Genomic DNA, 6,343 nt, shown 5'->3' with positions numbered 1-6,343 from the left:
TAAGCAAACTGAGTCTGTTGTCCGTGAATACAGTACCTTGAATGTTATATCTTGCAATACGTGGGCCTTCAGTTTGCCAATCACTGACTTGCTTTTTGAATCAGATAGGGCATCGATCTCTCAAACTTTGAATAGTAGTTCAATGTAATCAAGTACTGTATTTCTTTGAAAATAAATAAGCCCGTTCCCACCTTTTGCCATGGTCAGGTTGGCAACTATTGTAGTAACAGGTTTTTTCTGCTGGTGGTTATCGCATGACCTTCTCTCAAGGAGCAGAGTTGTGTATTCATTCTGGCCTGTAAACACAGTCTTCAGCCCATCTAAGGCAGCTGTCAATGTCACATGCCAGGTGTGAGGCATGTATCTTTTCTGGGTTACCTAAGGTTGGCCTGAAGCAGGGTCGGCAGTTCTCTGTCATCAAAATATGATTCCTTCCTATATACTCAGCTCATCTTTAATTTGAAGATCCAGTTCTAATCCTAGTAGTACCTGGCTTGCCGGATGCTTAAAAGACTACTAGCATCACTTTTGTGTTGTGGTTGGATGTCCTTTTCCATTGCCTCTTTGATTTCCATCAGCTTTGCTGTTGAAGCTGGGAGATGGTGTTAATAGATTCAGTGTCCTGACCCTTTCCCCCAACTCACTGATGCTGGGTATATATGTCCAGCTCAGGGTGTCAGTTAACACCAATAATTGCCCTGGATAATATTTCAATGCTACCTGGTAACACTGGAGGTACATCAATGTGTGCAACAGACTCTGGAGCACAAAGAAGGGGCTTTACCATGGCTGTCTCCAGGGGATGAGGGCTGATCGCACTACTGCTAGGTGGCTATAGCTGTACTGATGGAATTGAAACACTACAAATACCAGAGTCAGAAGCTCTTCTTCTATTTGGGCATATATCTGTTCAGTCTCTGGCAGGGCTCTGCTGGCATAAGCGCTACACCCAATCTTTCCATCGATTCATCAGGCTAGAGGGTCAGTTTCTCTCCTAGCTGATAGTACTTCAGGACAGGGGTGTCTGTTGTTTGTTTCAGCATGTCAAATGCTTACTGTTGGGGACCTGCCCAGTCCCACTCAACATCCTACCTTGTGAACTGATATATGGATTCTGCTAATGCAGCCTCAGATTGTGTTGGTCTTTGTAATGGATGTGCAAAAATCCAGTTCCCCCCAAAGAATCATACTGCAAGAGGCCCTGTTAGCCAGCAGAACTTGCACAGGATGTTTTCCCAGTTAACGTATGCTGAGATTGGTATTGTCCCTTCTTGCTTTCCTGTCCCGAGAGCCTGAACCTGATATCAGACTCAAGGAGAGAGTCGAGATGTCATCACTGCTGTTGATGTGCCCTCTTCCTCTTGTATATGTCTGACTGAATCTTTCTGAGACCTCCCTCTGCTCTTGCATACACTCCTAAAATAGTTCAACTTGCCACATTCCTTGCAATGCTGTCTTAGTGTAGGGCACTTCGTTATCCACTCATGCTGTCTCCCACAGTAAGTGCATCTCACTATGGGTAGAGGACCTTGGCCGCCTGCTTTTTGCTGTTGTCTCATAGGTTGTACTTTCGGGGGTGCTGTGTCTCCTAAGACGTTATTTCTCTTGAGGCTTCCACTGCACACTCCATGTCTGAGCATCTGTCTAACATGAGATTGCCTTCCCAGAGGTAATGCTCCCAAGTGCTGGAGACTATCCTTGTTCCGAATCAGGGAGTCTTGACAAGAACCCAAAATTACATGAAGCAGGCAAAGTGCATAAGGCAGTAACATAGGGAGCCATTCCCTTTGCTTCAGATTGGTCTCTAGTGTGTTGCTCCACCGTTTTGTTCTGCTTTGGGGAGCAACAGTTCCCCAGGGCTCCTAGGACAGCTGTGAGGCAGTGGTGAGCTTCAAAGTGGTCCATATCTCCCTGCCTTGTACCCTGCTAAGTTTTACTTTCCTGGTGTTGTCATTTTCCTGCATGACCAGGTCATTGTACAGCTTGAACTCCTCCCTCTACCATCCTTGGGCTAGGTTTGTGCCTGCAAAATTCAGGGCTCGGGGGTGGGGTGGGGCTTCAGTCCAAGGTCCATGGCTTATGGCGCTAGCTGCTGCACTGCAGAGAGCTCACAGCTCTGTCACTGCCACCATGTTTCATTCACACAGTACGAAGCCAAACGCAGTTTAAGTTGAACAAGTGAAACTTCATTAAACCCTGTGCATTGCTGTCCATGTGGTTGAGTTGCTTCCAGCCTAAACTCCCCATATTTCCTGTTCCATGGGGATTGACTCAGTAAGAGTCGCTCCAGTGGCCCACTAATTCCAGTTCCGTTGATCATGACACAATCTGGATCACAGGAAACAGTGTAGGGACAACAGTAGCTTCCACAAGGCTGCTACATTCCACCCCTTCCTTTCACATAAGCAGATGGGATGGGGCAGGGGATAGGCAGAGCTTGGGATGTGCACACTGCAATGTGCAGGGTATGGTAGCTAACACAACAAGGAAAGTAAGCTACCCCAGTTATAAGCCTAGAAAAGTGTACTTCCCCCACAGAGCAAAGGGAAACCAGGTAGCACACCGTGTCTCAGAGTCACAGTCTGCCTTCTTGTTAACTCTGGGGCAGTGCAGCCACCTACAGCTTTGTACTGAAGGATCGAAGCGGAACAGTCTATTTTAAAAAAAACTAGGTACCAAGTAATAAAGTTCACGAAAAGATGTTGTGAAGAAACGTGTTTATGTTTATCATGCACTGATCCCAGTTGCTCATTAAAGACTTTTTTTCTATTAATAGTATAGCACCATGAGACTGTCAGGGGTGCAAGTTCACCTGGTGCCATTTGCTATAAAAGTGAGCCAAAAATAGAATTGCAAAAGTCCAATCCAAGTAGAACTTTAATTTCGGAGTTAATAATATGTACTATACTAACTATATAACTTTGTCATGCTAAAAAGCTTTGCTCAAGAGCATTCACACTTCAGCTCCCTTTTAAACTGCTGAATAAATTATGATTTTTGGTGCATAGTCTGTTCTGTTTTTAGCCTCTCTTTTGGTATTATTCCCCAGATCAAAAATAGCTCAACACGTGGTTTGTTTACTACAGTTCTTCTACTGTGAAATTTTAGTATTTTTGCCAGTAGGCTGAAATGTGGCTCAAGGACAGGGTCAGAAGGTTTTGATATATAAGTAGTTAATATTTCACTGCAACCGACTTTCCATTTAGTCAAAACTAGGCTAAAAATGTTCATTAAGGCAGATCCTGATCTCTGTTGCAGCTGTGTTAATTCAGGGGTGTCAATGATGTCCTACAGAGATACACCAGAGCAGCTGAGATCAAAATTCAGCCCAATATATTTTCTGCTGTAGTTAGAAATTGCCCATTTAGGACCTAGAGATGCATTCTTGCACACTCCAGACTCCCAGTGAAACTGGTGAGTGTTTTGGGTATGCAGGATTGAGCTCTTAAGTATACAAATCCTATGTGCAACAGCAGCATCTTCTCCAAGTCTGGAAAACTGATAGCCAGAGATGCAGAGAAGAGTGACATCAGCCATGAATGCATTGTAGGAGTCAAATGCATAGACCTAGTGGAAAAGAATAAGATGGAAGGATGGTGAAATCATGGAATCTCTGTCTCTATGTGGAACACAGGGCAACTGCCCATAAAGTTATGGTGATGGGTGTTCCACAAATACAATTGCTTCCTTGCAGTTTTCTTTTAGGGTTGACTTCAATGGGCATTGAAACAATTTCAGGAAAACTCTGCAGGTGACACTTTAGGTAGGATACATCTAGGTTATACCCACTCAATTACTTTTTACAAAGTCAAAGCAGATTGAAGAAACAGTCAGATGTGTCTATAACGTTACCTCCCTCATGTGCTCCAGGGACTACTTGTGGAGAAGGGGATGTAGGTCATCCCATCCCACCCTATGTTATTAACCAGCCTGTCATCCCACCAAACCTTCCTGGGTGTCAGAAAGAGAGATCTCTTGCATTTATAACCAGCACTAAAAGCAGAATAAGGCTGAAATTAAAATAAGGTTGATAACACAGTGTAAAGCCTCATAGTTCCTGTGCAGCTGAGATGAAGAGGTCATAAACTAGCTTTCCTACTGTCAGTGCTTATCTCTTCTGAATAAAGATTATGATAGTTAAGGAGGCTTTGACCCATCTATTTAATCTCACCGTAGCACTTTTGTGTTTATTTAATCCGAGGCCATCCAAAATATTTTCTCAGTGCTCAGATACACGTGCAGTCTCTGGGTGCATTCTAATATAAGCCAAGCTGTTTATCTATAGCTATGATAAAGAGTAGTCACAAGTAATTTGTGCCATGACAATATACCATGACTCTTTTTTAGTTCTTTTCATTCTTATCTGGAACTGCAGTGCTTAACGCAGTAAAGAAACCAGAGCTTCTGTCTCCAGGCCCGTGCTGAACTAGATGTACTCTGGTTCCTTCACAAGCATCACATCTAAGAACTGATCCAGATACTTCAGGATGGACGTTTGGCTAACTCCTTCTCATAATCTTCTGGAGAAAAAGCAAGGATAAATAAATGAAGAGCAGAAAGTACTCTGGAGAAAAAGCAAGGATAAATAAATGGAGAACAGAGGCATGGTGGCTATATCCCACCTTTTCCCCTACTAGCTGCTGCAGCAAGAAGTTGCACGGGTCATGAATCATCATTTTGTCTAGACATGCACAGCATACTGCTTGCTCATCAGCTCCTTGAGGAAGATTCAAGACATTTGGCATGTTTCCTCCTGTATCAGTCCTAACATATTGTGCACTGAGGGTAACAGGTTCATGTACATCCCCCACCTTCCTGCACATTGGGCTGCTAGGGCAGTACACCTCTGAACAAACATAGGCATTACAGTCACAATGTGACAATTCAGTGGTGTGTATGCAGTGTTTGTCCTCATCTTGATTACTCTCCCCAGTTTTGCTTACCTCACATCATGAAAGTTATGGCAAAGACTGAAAAGATCTAGAGAATGATGGCAAACATGGGTAGGGCTATGTCCGGACTGGCACGTGCTGTCTGAAAGCCTGGCAAAAACTGGGATTATTTGGATGGAAAGGGGAAGAGCTAGAAGGAACTTGATTGACTGAGAAAACTAGGAATCGTAGTGAGAAGTGATTAATCCTTGATTTTCACCTGGTCACAACAAGGAGACACCATGAAATGAAAGGGCAATACATTCAGAGCTTATAAAAGAAAATGCTTCCTTTTGCAACATAGGGTCAAATGCTGTTGTTGGATATTTAAAATATCCCCTCTTTAATGACTTAATAATATTTGTTGCTTCTATGCAAGTTAAGGATATAATAAAACTGGCTATCAACATACTCATAATCAGGTTCCAAACGAAACATAACTCAGGAAGGCAGATTTCCCCCCATGATCCTGCAAACCTGCACAAGTACTCCACCACTCACATGAATAAGGATTGCAGTCCCTTGGTTACATGCTGTGTGTGTAAGAGAAAGAGGGTGTCATTGCCTGCCCCTGAGGTTTCAGATGTGTCAACAGATAGACAACAAGATATAACACTGGATAGAAGTCTAGTCTTGGTCTGGCCTGAAATCATTGAGGGCTTTGTATGGTCTTCAGTAGGTTTAGGATCAGGATCATGTATATGAGAAGTGTGCCTAATATTTTAAATGTCTTTTAGTAACGAATTTAGGATTTACAATCAGGAAAAGCTATAAAAATGGCCGCTTCCATGATCAAGTCTGTACTTAATAAGGTTCTAATTCACAGCTAAATTACACTGACAAAATAGTCTTGCTGGGCAAGAAAGCTAATTAGGTGAATCAAAAGTTTGCTGCAGGAGACATTAAATAGATCAAGGAGGTTTCTGTGTTTAGATGTGTAAGTCACTAGGGCTTTCAAACAGAGAAATGTTATTACTATCTTGTAACCAAGCTTCTGTAAGATAGATGCCTCTTGTGCTTTCAGTGATCATTAATGAAGAGGGGGGGAACCAGTGTATTACAAGTTTTAAGCATGAAGGGAGAGTTTTAAAGGAGGAATCAACAGTTTTCCTAAACAGTTACCACACTCAGAACAGCTTTGTGTTGTTGCTGAATTGTGCCCGATAAGGATGACGTGATACTGAGGCTGTAGGGGAGACCTTAAAGACAGAGGCTTTAGCACTTCTTGCACAGTGACTGGACCAGCGATTATCCTGATCAGAGAAAGAAGTCCTGTGGGAATAGGCAACTTCCTGGTAAATCTGAATTCTTCTACCCATATTATTATTACTATTATTCATGTCTTCAAAGCCCTGTACAAACACTAACATATTTATTATTTACAATGGGCACAGTGCAAAACATATACTTCA

Source organism: Caretta caretta, chromosome 13 (assembly GCF_965140235.1).
Source record: "Caretta caretta isolate rCarCar2 chromosome 13, rCarCar1.hap1, whole genome shotgun sequence".
Lineage (NCBI taxonomy): Eukaryota > Metazoa > Chordata > Testudines > Cheloniidae > Caretta > Caretta caretta.
Note: the sequence above shows the minus strand (reverse complement) of the source record.